At 38.1% G+C, this 18,048-nt stretch overlaps 1 long non-coding RNA gene across 2 annotated transcripts in view; it reads right to left on the bottom strand.

Moving 5' to 3' along the window:
• Positions 1 to 6,059: 6,059 nt before the first annotated feature.
• The window catches only part of LOC131580746 (uncharacterized), a 28,309-nt gene continuing 16,320 nt past the window's right edge, over positions 6,060 to 18,048 (bottom strand). The window contains exons 3-4 of one of the 2 annotated variants that reach the window (XR_009277949.1): positions 7,659 to 8,722; positions 6,060 to 6,474 (exon numbers count right to left, since the gene is read on the bottom strand). This is a non-coding gene — a long non-coding RNA (uncharacterized LOC131580746). The other variant, XR_009277948.1, reaches the window with a different exon arrangement.

Below are 18,048 nucleotides of genomic sequence, written 5' to 3'. Positions count from 1 at the left end.
CCCAGTTCAGGGGTAGACCGTTACTGGCCCCCTTCGATGAAGCCTCCCAATAAAGGACTCTGCGGAATGCTACACGGTCTCCCGTCTCTCGCCTACACGTCAGCTGGAGTAATCCATGAGCTGAGCTGAGCTGAGCTGAGCTGAGCTGAGCTGAGCTGAGCTGAGCTGAGCTGAGCTGATCAGCAGACCAAGCTCATAGGGGTTACCCCTGGCTGGAAACTGCCTGAGATCCCTGGACAGCCGTTCCTCGCAGGACCCCTATGTGGGAAGTCTGTGGTGGCAGCCAGGGGTTGGACAGACCCCTGGAACCAGCAGCAACACTTAGGGACTAGGCATTTGTAAGTAGAGTAGTTATATTTAGGAAAGGGGCCTCAGTTCAGAAAGAAAAACATGTAACATGCATAAATACAGCACTGTTAGGGTCAGGGCTAAGATTATTTCACAGCTGTAATTCAGCAGCTCATCCCTCAGCAAGCATCTGGAGCAAGCAGCCTCAATCTTCCAGCCAAACACTAAATTGTCACTGATTTGACCATTGATGTATACATTGTGTGTGTAAACCTATGTCCAGCTTTTGCAATCTGTTTGCAGCTTCACAGGGCAGAAAAAGTCTGTAAACTTGCTCTGATCTTTTTTCCTACCTATTTTTTTTCCTCCTATCTTTTTTCCTACTTTCAATCCAGGTTAAATTGCAGCTTGTAGGTGATGCTTTTCCAGCACTTCCTCCCCTAAGCTGTATCTACCAAGGAGAGATTGCTTTGACTGCTTTATTGCCACTCCAGTGGAAAACCTTGCCATGCCAACAAAATGGTACAAACTGAATGGATATTGTTTTCAGGTATAGAAGTCAATATTCTAAGGGAAAAAAAATGCCTATCACAGGGGGAAAAAAAACCCCACAGAAACCTAAGTGTCAAAACCAAAGATAGGCTGAAGTATTTTATCTCAGTCAGTGCCTGTTTCTCTACAGCAAGACATGGCACAAAAAAAAAGTTCAAGAAAAAGTCTTGTTGGCAATAGAAACTGCTCAAAATGGAAACTGAAGAATAGCTGCAAGATGAAAAGCCAGCACCTCAGAACAGCTACATCAATTTATGTAAAGGAAGAAATTAATTAAAAGCAACTTTTCAGCTTTTCCATGGTTTTTCAAAGTTGTAAGAAATAATGCCCTGCACAGCCACTAGGAAGCCTTAGTATAATATTAATTCCATTAAGATTTTTCTAACAAACTGCATTTATCTAAACTTGTAGGACAAATCATAGGGAAAAGCAGCAGAAGTTCTACAGATTTAAAAAGAGACAGGACTGCCTTTTTTCTTCATAATAAAGCTGACCCTTGAAATTTTATTTCATTTTTTAATTTATTTGCCTCAAAACTGTTAATTTAGTGTTTTGTTTAAAACAGAACAGATTTGCTGCTCAGAGAGGTGAACTGGTTTGGACAAGACTAACTACCAACCTAGCAGTAGATGAGAAATACAATGTAGACCACAAACAGCAGTTTCCAGAACTCTAGCCCTGTTTCCATAGTTCAAAATTTCTCAATATCTTCCTTGCAAAGGCATGTAATATCTGCCACTAAAGCCACAATGAAGGTCTATTGACACTACCATAATGTGTACTCTGGCCAAAGCTTGATTTTAGCCCTCTATATACTGCCTAAATCTTTGGTCTACAGAACAAGCAAGGAAAATTCAATGCCTGGGCTGAATGCCAAAACATTCATGAAGCTTTAGTTCACTCTTCCACACTCCTTACATCCACACAACCTAGACAGGTCATTTGAATTACTCCATAGACTCCATATGAGACACGTCACCTTTACATCAGTCTCAGCCATGTCTGAAATCAGGGTGATCTTTCCCACAGTGATAATTGGGACTCTACAGGACTTTGCCTGAAATTCCCATATTTTTTCCTTCTCAATATGCAGGAAATGGCACAGGCCTACCAAGCGCATTTAATATGGTCATCTCCATATTGGAATAAACCCATAAAAGACCCTCAAGCATGCAATGCCATGATGGTTTGCATTACCACATAACAACAGATTGGTTTTATGCACTACTTTCATCTGAGTAAAATGGGTATATTGAGATTTTTTCTATAATACGCCTTTAAAGAACAATAAGTATAACTAGAAATGAGTTTAAAACTGTGCATGGCTATATGTTAAGGCCATATTAAATCCCATTCCTGAGAGAGAGCTAAAAGTCCTCTTTCTGCCAGCTTCTTGTCGTCTGTCAGTTCTAATTACTGATGCAATATGTGTCAATATTCAGTAATGACTGTTGAAGTCTTCATGCTTGATGGCTTAGGATGTCATAATGAAAGTACAAGCTTTATTAATCTTCTCATCAATAGAAGCCACAGGGTGTCTGTCACATTTCATTTGTATGTGCCAAGAGTAAATAAACTGCAGCAAATAAAAAGTGTGTTTATAAACATGGACAGATGTCAAGTGGTTTACAAAGTTATCCATGCTGGTATTTCCTATTATAACTTTCGAGGCTTTATAAAAAGCTGATAGAGCCATACTTGAAGATATCTCTGTTTACATGGATATTTTGCACCAATTCTGTATAAAACAAAAAGGAAGACTATTAAATTAACGACCAAGTGGGAAGAATTTCATATCTCTGTCTGTCTCACAGCTTTTTTTTGGGTAGTAGTAAGTGATTGGATAGAGAATGCCGCAGTGCAGCACACAGGGTCATTGGGTCACTAAGAAAAATAATTTACTTGGCATTTGTTAATTGAGTAAATGAACATATAAAAAACCTTGAAGAATATCATTGTTAGCCATTTTGCACCTTTCTATCTTAGCGCATGTAGCTGCTTGTACCTTGTAGGTATGTAATGCAGATAAAAGAAGAATAAACAACCAAGTCCAAACAAGAGAAAACTACCTTTCTGTCATCAATCTCAGTCCAAGGAGGAAAAGAACCCAACCACAAATGTCCTATCAAGACAAATTAGTACATCTGGGGACAACCTACTTACATAAATCTTATTTTCCTTCTGCCTTCTGTAACAAGTGGAGGAGAGTCAGAATATAATGTTCCAATCACACAAATGCAAATACTGAGTCAATTTTTTTTTTTTTTTGGTGGGGGGTAATTAAATAATTGTTTAGTAATGATAATTGTTCTACTAAATGTTTACATTTTTCTTTCCCTCTGTTTTTTCTAGTCTGGTGATTAATGTGCGACATACTCAGGTCGATGACCAAATTTCTTCCTGTATTAAGGTACCTTTTTTTCACAGCATCAAATCAAAATACACAGACTGAAGGAACAAAATTTCCAGTCCAGTTTCAGTCCAACTCTGTCAATGTCCCTCATAAAAATTACTTTTATATTCATGTATGTTCTATACTTGATATAATAGACACCTAAAAATAATGCACTTATATCCTGTGAGAATCTTTTTATTGAAAAAGCTTTCTTCCGACACTGCATCAGGACTGATAAACTTGATTTTCATTAAGAAGCATGAGGGAGTGTAATAATCAAACTAAAACTAAAGCTGGTGAAAAGAAGAAAGTGAAATGAATGCAGCTTTGGTACAGTCTCTTAATTCCTCTTATTATTGTTGATAAAAAGCATTTTTGGTTTATTTACAAAGTGCATTTATTGTTATGTTCTTATAATATGAAACCCAGGATTAAATTATAAATAATTTATATTTGTTTTATTTTATTCCAAGAATAAATGAAATTAATTCTATGGATTTTAGGACTGAATGTTTGAATGCAGGTGAAGTTTATGTTCACATCTGCTTTTGTCAGTTTGATCTACATCCTTGACTTTATTTCCCAAAGTTTTTCCTCATACTGTGGTTCCAACTTTGAGCTAAACACTGAGATGTCCTTTTGGGAGCAGGAGAGAAGGGCTGATCTGGAGAACAAGAACTGCCAAGAAATGATGTGAGAGCAACTCTGTGACTGGAAAAAGCAAAACTGAGAGCATCTGCAGAAACTGCAGTGCTGCAGGAGATGATGATGATGTCCATCATCAAGACTGAAGAGCAGACAGTCCAAAAAGACTTTTGAAACAATGTAGAAGTACTTTGAAAAGAAATACCAAAGGTACTGTGGGGTACCTACCTTGTGGGAGAAAGAAAAAGAAGTAATCCTAAAGAAATTCTTTCCCCTCAAACATCACTTATTTGACTCGCTTTCCCTGAAAAGTCGTAGTTTTCATCCTTGTAACTTTTACATTGCAGGTCTTCAGGTGACATGGAAAGAAAGAGATGGGGTCCTTGTGTGGAGTTCCACAGAGAGCCTTTATTCAGCTCCTTCCTCGGAGGGCTCCAGGGATGAAGAACTGGGGAGTTAGCATGAGCAGGAGTTTATATAGGAAAGACGGGGTGGGGTAGGGCATCAGGGCAAATAATTTGAGGGCTCAAAGGCAGAGTAAGGGGGAAGGGCCAATGGGGTACAAACAATGTACACAAAGAGTAAAGGCATGTTGGGGGTAACCTTTTTGGCTCACCACAAGTGCAAGGCTATTAGCTAGGGTTTCTCCCTCAGGGGGGCTGTGTCAAGCTGAAGCCTAAGGGCTTTCTCTCCAGGGGAGAGTGGGGATATTGTTGTCTGGCTCACCGGCCTCCATAATTGTGACTTTTTCATGTCCTTCAGTTATCAGCATGTTCCAATAGCATGGATAATTTTTTCAGGCATTTTAAAAACAAGTCTGCAGAAACTGAGATTGTATTGAAATTGTACTCTAAGCCTCTCTACTATCAACACTCGTGTTTTTTTCAGTCATGCAATTTTATTTGGTTGTTTGTTTTTTTGTTGGGTTTTTCTGTGTGTTATGCTGTCCTGTGAATTAAGGGTCAGTGACCTTAGACTGTCCCATGTTTGGATGTTCTTGGTGGACACTAATAGAGAGATACAACTGCAGGCACTGGACACTAAAATTTTCATTGGGAATTCTAATGGAGCTGTCAGGATGCTGTGAATTTGTCCTTTTAGAACAACAAAAGTGAAACTCTATACACAGGCAATTTCTGTCTCTCTAGGTGTGGCATTGTCAATAGAAGCAGTAATCCCCCAGATTTGTGCTGGACCAGAACACCTCAGCATAAAATGAGGGGCTTCTGTAAACTTGGGGTCTTCAGAAGTGTGAGATGCAATGTTTACTGGCACAGAGTACTTTTGGTACCAGAGTATACTGGTACCAAACCCTGGAGTATTCTACCTTGGTGTAACCAAAGTACTCCACTGCCAGTGAGTACTTTTACAAGTTCCTCTCTGGTCAAAAAGCCAGTGAGTCTAACTCAAATGTCATCACCTGAGCTCCCCACCAGCTGCAGGGGTACCTTTTACCTTGATTTGGTTTTAGGCATGAGCATTAAAGATTGTCACCAAAAGAATAAAGGGTAACTCAAGTGGTTCTCAGAATCCTTAGGAAGACTAGGCATCCACTAAGTAGGAAAAAAGATAAGGAAATATATTGAAATTGTGCCTTAAGATTATCAAATCAGTTTAACAGGTTCACGAAAAAGGCACCAAGAGTTTTCTTCTTCCTCAGTGAATTTCATATTGGGAGTGTAAGGAACTGACATCAGTTATTTAACTTCAGCATATCCTACAGACAGTGACTGTCAGGATACTATTGTAGTGTTACTCCATGATAGCAGGTTATTGTATCGGGCTGGAGCTTATCTGGCTCTATCACTTCGGCCCCTGCCAGGAGTGGGTCACACCCCAGGAGCAGGATGACCCAAGGTACAACTAGAACACTTGCTCTACGGCTTTTTGGCTGTCAATCTGCACTCTGAGGAGGCAAGGATGAGAGGGAGGTCTTAGAGGATTTATTGCTCTGGGGAATCTTGGGGGCAAGAGACAGAAAATGTGAGAGGGCAGCAGCTGAAGTATGGAGGCTGTTCAAAGGGAGGGTACAAAGCATCAGCTAATTGGAGATATCCTGTGTAAGGGTGAAAGGCAGGGTTCACAAAATCATCATCCAAAGGGGGGGGAGGGGGGAATGGGGGTCACATGGACTAATCAAGCGTCAAAGTCTAGGGGATTTCCGAAGAGGAATTCCAAGCATGTGGTGGGCCTAGGGTAGGACTGACAGGACACTAAGGGTTAGATTGACAATGTGGGGTGGGAGGGACTAATTTGGATCAACCATCAATTTGGGCAATAACAAAACATACCATTAACAAGAAATACATTGCAACAGAGAAGTACGCCAACAAATAAAAGAAAGAAAATGCTTCATAATTAGTTTTAACAGGAATTTGTAAGAATATATAAGAAAGAAGCATCATAAAACTAGCATCACTGTAACTTACCTGAGAACTATGTATTACAGCACTTGCTTCTGCCAAACTGGGTCTACTTGGCCAGACTGCCTTATTAAAAAGTGTCAGAGCTGGTGGGAAGAAGTTTCAATACAGCACGATTTCAAAATAATTGCTTAATACTCAGGTAATGATTATTAAATGTGTTTAACTATCCTGAAAACAAGAAGCAATCAAAAACAAGGAAGAAAACATATTGAACCAATATTTTACCTCCAGTTAATTGAAATCTTTTTCTCTACACTGACTAACAGTTCTACAGATAAGTGCTGATATTTTTAGATGCTTTTCTGAAATTAATACAACCCAAACCTCTGCCTACTTTCAGTTCTCAGCCTGAGGATGCAGGTACTAGCAAATGTCTCTGAGCACTGAGAAACCTGTTATTATTGATGGTTGTACAATTTTTTAACCATGATAGCACCTTGACTCTTTTCCCTTTTTGTTGTGACAGATAAGCCTAAAATATTTCAGTTTGAAAGGGAAGATAAGCAGTAAGCAGAAAAATGTTTGATGATTATTCAAAGCTTATCTGAATTGCCAATACTTCCTGAGACCAGTATGTACCATAAGATCCACTTCCTTCCAAATTCCAGACAGTTCAGAAGTACCTGGAAAATTGTTTTTAATCTCTGTATGTTGGCACTTTTATCTTTGCAGACTTCAGGTATGACCTGCAAATGCAAAGCTGTGCACAAGTTTTTAAAAAAAAATTAAAATACTTAATATAACTCTGTACCTTAAACAGTTTGATTTTTGAGGACTATTATAATTTTTATTTGGGACCCCTCAACTGCCATGCTATCCTATCATCAATCACTGGTCTGTCATATGACTGTCCAGATGACAGGTGCTATTGGTCATATCACATGCTTTTGCATTTCTTAGCTTATTTTTCTGTATTTTAAATGATTTTTTTACTGTAGCAGCAAATTATATATTCTAAAAAAAATCAAGTTCTGTCATGGGAAGAAAGGCACACACAAAAAAAAAGTTTGTCTCAATACTCAGAAAGTAAAAAATTCCCAAACCACTATAGGTTTCCTCAGAAAAATTAATTCTAGTTTCACCTTCTACACTACAGAAAGACTGAAAAGCATTTTCAAGGTAGGAAAGTTAAACACTCCAAGCTACTCTGCATTTTCAGCTGTGCTCCTGACTAAAAGCAGAACGAAATTCTTACTTCATAGTTTCAACCGCTGCAGGCACCCACCCTCAACCCATCCTCACATCTCATGGAGAAAATGACTGTTGTATAACAAAACCAGAAGAATCCATGTTTGCCAACCTGCACAAGACATCTTGAAATCTGAATTGAGAAAGAAAAGAAATGGTTTTACCCATGGCATTTGTGTTGCACGTGCAACACTTGTCAGCATTTAGTGCACAAGCTGAATGTCCAGGAGTCATGTGTAGAGGTTTTTCAAGGTACATGATTGTTGTTAGTGGACATGAAATAGAAGAGTGGATTCAATCACAGCTGCAGAGGTTTTTCATCCGAAGAAGGCAGAAGCCTTTATTTCAGGGTTTTTAAGCCCCTTTTATAAGGTGTTCCGATACAGGTTTAACATGATTGGTAAAGGGAACACCACCTCTCTCATCCCATTGGTGGGACAAGAGAAAACACTGATGAGGACATCTGTATAATATTGTTTTGGGAACCAAAAACCTATTTACAAAGAACAGTCCTTGGGAGAAAAACTGTTCTCAAGAAACTTTGCCCTGGGAACAGATTAGCCACTGACAGGCTGAAAACTCTCTCAGGCTCAGAAAATCATGTCCACACAATTATCTCTTTTTCTTCACTTTTCTCTCTTACTTGCACACTGTCCAGCACACCTTGTTAATGTACATTTCTCAAGGATTTAAAGGTATTCCAAGGTAGAGTCTGTATTGCCTCATTTGAAAAGTCAAGCACTTTATCTTCTAGTCACAGAGTAAAATCCTTTGAATTTGGGAAAATGTTCAAGGCACAGTCCTCAACTGTAAAAATACCATTTTGATTTTAATCACTGCCATAGAATCTAGGAATGTCCTGGAATTCAGAAGAACAGAAGCCAGCACATTGAATTTTCTCACAATGGTCTGTTCTCAAAGAACATATTTTTCCTTCATTTTTCTACCCTTGATTTTCCCAAGATCAAAAAATGACACCTAAAATTTTTGTGTTGTATACTTCCATTATTTATTTACCAACATGGTTAGCAGAAATCAACTGTCCTTCTACTTGCACGTTTATTTTAACATTTGAAGTACTTTGCAATTACTCAGGACTGGATTATCCAAAGAATTAAAACAAAATATATCCAGGTTCTTTGAAGACTTCAGCATTTTTTTCCTTCTAGACCAATGAACTCACAATTCTGAAGCTTCAAGCTGCCCCCGTGTCTGAGTATTCCAGTTCCTGTCAAACCATATAGCACCTCTTTGAGTGTTAATGATTTCATGTTCAGTGTGAACTCTTTGAAGTAATGCTGCATTTGTCTTTGATATAAAGTAGCCTGATATAAAATAGCTTAAGTAAGATAATTTGATATGAAATAGCTTAATTAGAAGTGAATTCAGTACATTTTCAGTGTGCTGTAACTGTAGCTCCTCAGCCCCAAACTTTTCAATCAAGACAAATTTTTAATTGATAGAAATGTTACAGTGGTTTTAGGAAATCTTTTTCAATTAATTTGGAAGTGTTGTTCCAGTTAATAGAATCAATGCCAATAATGCTATTTATCTTAAGGGGAACGTTTTGTTTCTGAGAGGAATGATGAGCTTGTCTTTACAAACAAGCTGTGGGTCAGTTGATAAGATGCAGCTATCAGTGAGAGACGACAGAAACAATGGGATGGATTCCAGTAGAAGATCAAAGGGGCACTGAAAGAACACTATGAATTCCATAAAAGTTAAGAAGGAATTATGCATTGGGGGTGGGGAAGGTATCACAGGTATCAGGCGTTCTGGGAAGTCTGTACCTCTCAAGTACCTCAGCCTATGGGGAAAGAGAGAAGGGACAAGTGGCCGGGAATTAGGATAAAAGGAGGCTGCGCCCTCCAAAAATTTGAGAGACCCCAGGGGAATGCCCCATGGCCTCTCCCTTTATTCGAATAAAGTAAAAGGACTCCTCTGTCTCCTTTTTGGACATAAACCTCTGGTGTTTGCGGATTAATTTTCCTGACAGTTTCTAAGCAAATAAAATCCCAAAGGACAGAAAGTTTTGTTTTAGCAGGCTCTCAATATGTTTTCTGTTTGAAATAATTCCAAATGTGCTGGTTGCTTTTAAAGCATATAATATGACTTCAACTTCTGTGCAAGTCTGTGGAAGACATTCTGGATATACTGTTTCCCAGGGGGAGAAAATCCACTGGAATAGAAATCACATCAAGATTTCCATGCAAAAGCTAATATACACTGCAGTCCTAATGTTAGTCTGACAGTGCCTCCCTACTCCTGTCATGTATTTTGTTTATCCTCATCGAAACTGGACCTGTCTGAGTAGGTGGCTGTTCTAACCAGGCTGCTAGCACATGGGCAGGCTGGGAAGAGTTTAAACAAACCTCCTTAGGCACAAGGAACAGCAGTTAGCACTGCATCCCAGGAAGGATCACATACTTGGACTGAATCGGCACTTCTGGCAGTACAGCATAAGGGTTAGTGTTTCTGGCAGCAGCGTTCTCCATAGAATATGCAACTGTCTTGGGAACTGAGCCTAGAGCACCCCCTTAACAAGCGACTTGAAGGCAGGACTGTTCCAAGTGACTGCTTGATTTTGGTCAAGATGTGCACTTGTCCTGCAAACCAACAAACAAAACTGCAGTCCAATCCCACTGGATCCAAATATCATTTGGGTTCTTGACCTACAAGAAAATGCTGTGCATCTTTTTGGTGTTCTGCAAGATGTTTATGAATTGCCTTTCCACTGTAGAGTATTTACTCTGTCCAGCCAGAGCAATGTGTATTTTGTTCAGTGTTATTCAACAGCTGGTCAAAAAATATTTTATTAATAACAAAAGAACCCATGCCCAGATCTCCCCACATACTCTGAAGCCATTTCTTCTCTATAGCACAGTTCCTTTTTGTTTTGGTAGTCAAACCATTCCTTCATCTGCCCCAAACTATGTTTCATTCCTGTTGGTGTAAGGAAGTTAGCTATGCCTTTTTAACTCCCAAACCAGAAAAATCAAGATAAAAGCAGGTTCACGTAGAAAAAGGGCACAGCTTTACAAGTTTATGTTCAGTGACACCCAACAACAGAAATTCACCACTCATCTGACAGTTTCTCAAATGTTGCCTATCCGATTTTCCTTCCCCAGCCTTTTCCTAATGTCACAAGTTTCCTTATATTCTTCTAGGCCTTCACTAATCTAACAGATCCAGAGTGCACTGATCAACCACAGAGCACTCCCTAAGTTTTTCCTCCCTGCAGTCTGAACTGTTAGTTCCTGAATGAAGTATGTGTGACATTGTGATGGATTCACTACAGATCTTTATATTTAAGCAAATTTTAACCTTACAGATGTGAAGATTGCATTAAAACTAGAGAACTTTCATGCTTCACTTTCCTTAATTAAATTTAAAGTGATAGCACAAGTTAACAGAACTAATAGTAGAAACACAAGAAGATCTATCACTTAAAGAATGTTTATTAAGAAAATTATCTCAAATGTCATGGTGAGATGGCACAGATCTTGTAAGGTGCTTAAGCTAATGCTGTCAAGTGTAAAGGATTTACTGTGCAATGATAATTTACAATGATATGTCAGCATCTCCTTCAAGTAAAGGTGAAATGAGATAGAATACAAAACACTATACAATGATTAATGAAGAAAAGTTAAAAGATTGGTCACTTATCAGATAATATAAATTTCTTAGAGCCAAAGGAAGGATTACCATAATAATTAATGAATAATTTATCTAAAGAGAAACTATATGCAACAATAATCAACCAGAAATGAGCAGCTATTCTGAGCTAATTAATGTCCTCATTTAAACATGATTGACAGCCTTGCACTACTGGGCATTGTGTGAGAGGTAATCCACAGAGGGTAGTTAAGCAGAGTTACTGTTGCATCCCATTTGAAAGTTGTGTGGCTTTTTCCATTCAGAGGTTTTGGTATTCCTGTAGCAGATGGATTATCTGAGAACACCTTATGGTAGTGTTTCTACTCCACAGCACAACCAAAACCATACATAAAGTTACTGTAAAAGCCTTTTCAGGAGAAGTTTGCTACAGGGTCAAGGTTTGTAATGCAATGCACAGTTATTATCATATTTGTCTTTCAAGGAAGAAGCAACACTTTTCCCCTCTTGTTGCGTTCTGCAGCTGCAGGATCACCTCCAAAGAAGCTACAGTTACCAGTGAGTGGCATGGGACACCAACCAGATGGGTTTCTGCTCAGGAAACCATTTATTCAGCACAGAAACAAACTCAGATCCAGAGACAGAGAGCCCTGAACAGAGGCAGGGTGGTGGGTTTTGAGGGACAGAACCAGGGTGGAGTTCAGGGTCAGGGACCACTAGGAAAACAGCAGAAACTCCAGGGGCTCAAACCCAATCAGAACCTCTGGGCTGCCATGCCACGAGGGTTTGGGATGGGGCAACTCTTTCAGGGCACATAAGCTGAGGCACAGGTTTTAGAATTCACACTAGGCTGGCTTTACAGCCACGCCTCTCACTTTAACAATGCTTATCTGAAACTAAATCTTTGCCTCCCCGGGGGCACCTCACAACCCTCTAGCTTTTCAGGCTTGATATATTTTAGTAAAGTCTACATCCTCTTAATGTTTCTTCCCCATAACAATTAAGCTACTTGGAAAAAATATTATCTCTATTTAAATAATTACATACCAAAGCAGAAGACAACACCCTGAATTCAAATATACCTAAGGTGCAATCTATGTCAGTTACTCTTGTGGTGAATTTCATTATTCAGAACATACTGGATTAGAATATAATGAGCTATAAAACAAAATTTAAGAATTGTTTTTTGTTACTAGCATGCTAGCAATAATTACTAAGTGTCATTACTACTTTTGTTATTTTACTGGGAAATCATTGCATTATTCATGTTTATCACTCAGTTATCTGCCTTTCCCTACTCAGTTTTTCTTCCTCTCTTCTCATCAGAGAAGATTCAGTGCAGCAGCATAGAGGCACAGCAATTTGCTAATGTGCTACTCATCGAAAATTACGACTCACATTTCACTGCTTTGCTAAATGCAAATAGCAAGGACTTCAGGAAATCATTAACAAGATCTTCTGAATTTTGGGTGGTAATTGAGCATATAGAGACAGCTAAGTCATTACTCATTTTTCTAGGAATTAAATAATTCACCATTTGAATTAAGCCATTTGAAATCACTTCAGTAGTTAGTTCATGGAATGCCGTGTTTAATCACTATCCATTCAGATAGGACAGCCAACTTTCATTAAAAAAGAAGGGAACTCATCTTACTTCAGATCATACAACAAGACTAAGTTCCTACATCAGGCTTTAGGATTGCAGCTAAGTTTGGGGCTGCTGTGTGTCAGCTGTGTCAGGGCAGGTAACAAATCCCTGCCTTCCATACAAGGTTGAGAACAAGTCTGGGCTGCAACATGAGAAATTAACCAAAGAGTTCTTCTAATTGTCTGTATGAGAAGTACAGAGACACCAGAAATACTGTGAAGTGCTAAAGCTCACAAGTGTTTACAGAAGACAATTTTTTTTTTATCTACCAGGAGAGCAATATGTGCACTGTTAATGTTGCATATTACACACATAAAACTTTGGATTTTGGCCCCAATATGACCAGTATGGAGGGTCCCAACTCTGACTGGATGGAAAATCATGGCCCCAGAGTGCACTGCAGCAGTTGGTTTTGTTATGAATGCACTCAAGAGAGTGATATGGTTCAATCAAAGAAAAGTTTTATTAATTACAGCAAGCAAGCAATAAGCAAAATATCAGCGCTGGGCGACAGGAAGAAGGGGGGGTCCCTTCCCCACGAAACTGCCGCACTTCTAGCTTTCATGTTTCTCGTTTCAAGTGATTCCGTTTCCGGGTTACGTGTCCTTTCTCCGGTGTCTCTGCGCATGCGTCTCTTGTTACTAGGGGGTCGTATTCTGCTCTTTGGTGGTTATGAGATGAAGATTCAGAGTCTTCCTCACTTTGCTGACCTTTTCTCACTGTTTTCCCTTTAAGGCTTATCTTGTTCTGGAATTCCAGAAATCTCGCCAGGCCGTTAATTATTATGCGAGCCTCAGCAGTTCAACAACCTTCAACCTCCTCCCGATTTTACAAAGCATAGTTTTGCAAAGCATCATATCTATATGTTTAGGTGAACAAAAGAGTTTCTGTCTATCACAGGTTTTGCTGTGTATACTCACTGAATAGGGAAGGATTGTGCGGTGTGAGAGGCCACAGTATTTCTCAGAATATGATCACTGAAGTTTTGTCTTCAATAATGTCTGTGTAGTTAGAACCCTGAGGTTTTTCCCATGAATAAAGGTTTTAGAACCATGAGCTAATAGCAGTTAAAGATGGAAAAGGCTTGGATAATCATGTTTATACAGAGATAACGAAATAAAATCTTACGAAGTTCACACTCTGAATTATATGTTGAATTCAGCTTTTCCTAGGAAGATGGCAGTTTTGACAAACATCATGCAAGATAAAATTGTATTTGCTTCATGGTAAGAATGCCAAAAATGGAGTTTCAGTATGCAAAAACAGCTTCCTGGGTGGTAGTGTGGTGCATAGTTAGTTGTAGTAAAACACTTTAACAGAGTAAAAGCATGATATTTTAGTAAAAGCCTGTCTGCACAAGCCAGCCTTTGGTATAAGCAACAATATTAAAGGTGTCCTTGAAACTCTCTTGGAGCAGCAAGATTGAAAGCAAAACAATAGCTTTGTGTTCTGGGAAAAGAATGTAAAACAACATGTATTAACCAATAGTCGCTTGCTAAGCCCACAGACCCTGTCAGACCCTATAAAAGTGTGCTAAAGATAGAAATAAACGATGTTCACCATACTTCTGTGAAGACTCAGCTGAATAGTCTGAGTGGTTTTTCAATAGTTGTTCAAACAATTTCCTGTTTGCAATCTGTACTTACTATAAATGTGAAGAGATGGAAAGTCAATGTATCTTAATGGATGTGTTGACTCATTTATGGAGGGGTTAGGTTTACAAACTGTCTGTGGTTTTTATTTTCTTCTGTTTATGTTTGGAAGGCTGACTCAATCAACAAAGTGAGCAATGTACTGATCACTTCAGGAGATTACTTTCCAGGGGGCTGAATAACTTCAGAAGAAAAATACCCTAACACCAAGTCCGAATGGTTTCTTTAGAGTTTCTCAAACCTGATAATTCTGCAAATGCAGGGAAGCTTCTATCTACACTGCAGTGCTAGGTGCTATTTAATGATCGATATTAAATTCCAGTATACTGATTTGAGTGGATTACTGTTTATTTTGTGTGCTTGTTTGTTTTTAAATTTACCAAGTGTCTTCCTATACTGAAGATATTTGTCAGACATTAAAAGAAAGGTGAGTTGGGGAATACCAGATACTGTTTGTAACTGTCTATTTTGTAATTTTTATTCTGAGACCTAGAGAAATGTGAAAACAGTTGATCATTAAAGATTAATACTGTGGGAGATTACACTATCAGTTAGAACTGCATTATTTATAGAAAAATACATTAATTTTCAAACTTTTTTTTTCTGACAACTACTCTATCTATGGATTTGAAAATTAAATTGCACTTGAATTAAGGAGTTGGCTCCTACCCTGTTATTCACAGTCAAAGCTACAATCCAGAAGATTTATAGCAACATAGAGAATTAGATGAGCACAAAATTGAAACATTCAGCAGTGAAAGATATCAATTTAAAAAGGATAAAAAACCCCTCACCTGTGATATTTTTTTTCAGTTGCACAGTGGCTCTGGCTGTGGCAAATGCTGCTTAATAGAGATTGTAGCAATAAGAAAGCAAAGCAACTGTATTTCACGTGAGTAATTTTTTTTTTCCCAGAAAGGCCCATTTTGCACAAATCTCAGAATTTTTTATCATGCAGCTATGTCACAGATACCATTTAAAAAAAAAAAAAAAAAGATACTAGAAATGTATGTGATCATTTCTGGCAGTAGACACGGAATCTTAACTTTTCAAAGACAAAGCATTATAGGTTTCTGGCATCCCATTACTCAGAAACTTAGATATCGGGCTGATGTCAACATGGCCTTTTAGAAATTAAGATTCTTCCTTATATTCTTATAATTTAATGGTAAAAAACACATTCTGGCAAACTACAGGGTGGCAGCCAACATTTGTCTTTTCTCTGACTCTAAGGAGTCATTGAGCTTAACAGAAAAACCCCTCAACTCCACATTAGGATTAGAGATTTTGGTAATAGGCTGTCAACATTTTCAGTTTCAGGAATTACCCAAGAGATGAATTCTTAATGAATTAAGCAGGCTGCTAATTTACTGGAATTGTCTCATTGTCCATATGTTTAGTACTTTCTGTAAATGCAGAAATCATTCTTATTCTTTTTTCCCTTTCCCTGACAACTGTTAATCAAATTGCATTCGGATCTAATTTTACTTACATCTATTTGTGCTTGAGGAGATTTATTTTACTGAAATAATTTTCAATATGAAATTAATTAATTTTTATATTAATAATCAATTAATTTCTGGAATGTCTTTTGTTGGGGTTTTTTTTGTGAAAATTCTAAGACATATTCCACAAAAACAAACAAACAAACAAAACACAAAAAAACAATGCAACCCCCTTGTTTCCATTTATAATAGAGCAAAATTAAGTCTTCACTCAGCTCAGTTATGTTTTCATAAATATGTAATCACAGCTTAATCATGCTGCTTATAAGGCAGCATCTTTTTACAGCAGCTCTAACTGATCTTTAAGCAGACTCTGTTGGCTCCAACCTCTTGTCTCCAGAGCAGCAGGTTCCTGCAAGAAGAGATCAGTTTAGACCCTTCGAGACTGCTCCCTTTTAGGAGAGCAAAGCTACTCCTCTGCCACCACCTGAAATCATAGGTTGGTATCAACTGAGTGACCAAAGCATTAGATCACAATGGAAAGGATAGCTCATTCTGAGAATTTTTTTTGGAAGCACTCTCCCTGTACACTTAAAAGCACTTAGCAGATTTCTAAAACTTACTAAATAAGTAATGAAAAAGGTGTGCATGTATCACCATGAAAACATGCTCATGAATTTCATGTTATATGAAATTCAGTGTTTTTCTGGATCTTAAAACTAAGTATCAGAAACAAGGGCACACACTCTGTATCTCAGACTCCAACACTTGTGGCCATATTTTGGAGCTACAAAAACCAAGTCAGAGAGTAAACTCTCATTTTTAATTGAAGCAACAGAACTGTTCTGTTTCATTTTTCCCGAGAACTTGATCATTATCTTGTCATGGTCATACAAATGCCTTTTCCTTCATCCCTTGTCTTCTGTCAGTTTACTTTTATTTAACAAGTTTTCTACCAGCTACTACTTGCAATGTAAACCCTGGTAATCACAAGAACAGGGAATATATTCTGAAAAATAAACAAATGAACCTCAGCACTCTTCCCACAAAAAACCCCAAACAAACAAAAATCCAAAACACCAAAATACCACATACCCAAAAACCACCCAGGTAGTAAATATATTGGTATTTTACCATAAGTTATCCCTTGCCACATTGTATAACTTAAAGCTGAGGCCATTCTTTCCTAGGACCCCACAGTGTTTATCTCTGCTTACCCTATATAAGGTTATTATCCCCAGCATACAGCCTGTTAGCTGCAAGTTACAGACCTCAGTAATACCCACCTTGATTCTGTGGTAGACAACATTAATTGTTATTTCTTACAAAAATACTCCTTTCTTGATCTTTAATTGTGATTTTGCTATTGAAAGTTTAAAACCACATGTGGAAATCAGAAGCTGGAAGAAATGGAGCTGTTTTAGACTTCGTTTCCCGAAGATGGGCTTGCTTTGTCATTTATGAGTTCTAATAGTGTCAGTTCCTTCAATTAAAAGGCTGCTGAATTTTCCCAAGCACCTCCAGTTCCTATGCATGATTTTATAAATGTCTTTTATTAGTTCCTAAATTCCCTTTCCACTGTGGGTCTGCTTTAGGGACTGTTAATTATCTAATTTACCTGAAATTCTGACCCCTGAGTTACTGGCAGGAAACTGATTGCCCTTTACCTCTTTTTCTATTAACTGCATACTTAGAACTGAAAGAATAAAAAGTCATCGTGAAATGGAATTACATGAAGGTCAGCTGTGGGGATGGCTTTTTTCTTCCCATGGTGTTTGTTCCATGTTTGATTAAGTTTGATTAAACCAGAAGGTAGATCAGAAGGCGCTGGTGGACTTTGCTAGTGTTTACAGACACAGAGGATTCTGTATCATCCATATTCTTGATACTGTGGTCTTCAAAAACATTGAAAGCAACAATAGCTATCCAAAACACTGTATTTTTGGTGTTGTTTTCAATTATTCATTTAAGAAAATAATTTTATGATAATTTATCAGAGATTAACCATTTTTCTAGTATTAGAAAGAAACCTGAACAAACCACTCCTAAATCAAAATCAATATCCCATGATCCCAGCAATGAATATTTTGCTTTGTTAAAGCAAACAGTTTACAAATAAAGAAAATATATTTGTAAAAATTAATCTTCAGAGAGAGGTGAGTACTTCTGAGCAAACTGAGGAGGCTCACATACA

Source organism: Poecile atricapillus, chromosome 7 (genome assembly GCF_030490865.1).
Source record: "Poecile atricapillus isolate bPoeAtr1 chromosome 7, bPoeAtr1.hap1, whole genome shotgun sequence".
NCBI lineage: Eukaryota > Metazoa > Chordata > Aves > Passeriformes > Paridae > Poecile > Poecile atricapillus.
Note: the sequence above shows the minus strand (reverse complement) of the source record. Positions and strands in the feature narration are given on the sequence as shown.